Source organism: Arachis stenosperma, chromosome 9 (genome assembly GCF_014773155.1).
Source record: "Arachis stenosperma cultivar V10309 chromosome 9, arast.V10309.gnm1.PFL2, whole genome shotgun sequence".
In the NCBI taxonomy this organism is placed as follows: domain Eukaryota; kingdom Viridiplantae; phylum Streptophyta; class Magnoliopsida; order Fabales; family Fabaceae; genus Arachis; species Arachis stenosperma.
In genome coordinates, this window is record NC_080385.1 from 79,277,692 (window position 1) to 79,279,167 (window position 1,476).

A 1,476-nucleotide genomic window follows, 5' to 3' on the forward strand; every position below is an offset into this window, starting at 1 on the left:
GTTTAATGTTTGAATCATATCTTTTCTTGTTAGCCAAGTCATTAATTTTTAAAATCAAATCTTTTTAAAATTGTTTTCAAATCATATCTTTTCAATCATATCTTTTTAATCACATCTTTTTCAAAGAAGTTTTCAATCATACCTTTTTAAATGCTAATTTCAAAATCTTTTTCAAAAATTACTTGATTTCTTTCCCACTCTTGGTTTTCGAAAATCAATTAAAGTTTTTCAAAATGTTTTTAAAATCTTTTTAATTTAATTTTCGAAATTTCTTCCCCTCTTCTCACATCCTTCTAGAGTATCACTCCTCCTCAATGCACAATTCGAACTCTGTCTCACTAAGTTCGAATTCTTCTACCTCTTTCTTCTATTTTTCTTTTCCTCTGACACCTCACGGAATCTCTATACTGTGACATAGAGGATTCTATATTTTCTTGTTCTCTTCTCTTTCATATGAGCAGGAGCAAAGACAAAGGCATTCTTGTTGAAGCTGACCCTGAACCTGAAAGGACCTTGAAGCGAAAGCTAAGAGAAGCTAAGGCACAACTCTCTGTAGAGGACCTAACAGAAATCTTTAAACAAGAAGAACCCATGGCAGCCGAAAACAACAACAATGCTAACAATGCAAGGAAGGTGCTAGGTGACTTTACTGCACCTACTCCCGACTTCTATAGGAGAAGCATCTCTATCCCTGCCATTGGAGCAAACAACTTTGAGCTTAAGCCTCAATTAGTTTCTCTAATGCAACAGAATTGCAAGTTCCATGGACTTCCATTGGAAGATCCTCATCAGTTTTTAGCTGAATTCTTGCAAATCTGTGACACTATCAAGACTAATGGGGTTGACCCTGAGGTCTACAGACTTATGCTATTCCCTTTTGCTGTAAGAGACAGAGCTAAGACATGGTTGGACTCACAACCTAAAGAAAGCCTGAACTCTTGAGAAAAGCTAGTCAATGGCTTCTTGGCAAAGTTCTTTCCACCTCAAAAATTGAGTAAGCTTAGAGTGGAAGTCCAAACCTTCAGACAGAAGGAAGGAGAATCCCTCTATGAAGCTTGGGAAAGATACAAACAATTGATCAGAAAATGTCCTTCTGACATGCTTTCTGAATAGAGCATCATAGGAATTTTCTATGATGGTCTGTCTGAACTATCCAAGATGTCTTTGGATAGCTCTGCTAGAGGATCTCTTCATCTGAAGAAGACGCCTATAGAGGCTCAAGAGCTAATTGAAATGGTTGCAAATAACCAATTCATGTACACTTCTAAAAGGAATCCTGTGAACAATGGGACAAGTCAGAAGAAAGGAGTTCTTGAGATTGATACTCTGAATGCCATATTGGCTCAGAACAAAATATTGACTCAGCAAGTCAATTTGATTTCTCAAAGTCTGTCTGGAATGCAAAATGCACCAGTCAGTACTAAGGATGCTTCATCTGAAGAAGAAGCTTATGATCCTGAGAACCCTTCAATGGAA

At 37.1% G+C, this 1,476-nt stretch overlaps 1 non-coding gene across 1 annotated transcript; it reads right to left on the bottom strand.

Moving 5' to 3' along the window:
- Positions 1-996: 996 nt before the first annotated feature.
- On the bottom strand, positions 997-1,104 carry LOC130952607 (small nucleolar RNA R71). Its single transcript, XR_009074786.1, has one exon. It is a non-coding gene; the product is annotated as a small nucleolar RNA R71 (small nucleolar RNA).
- Positions 1,105-1,476: the final 372 nt, after the last annotated feature.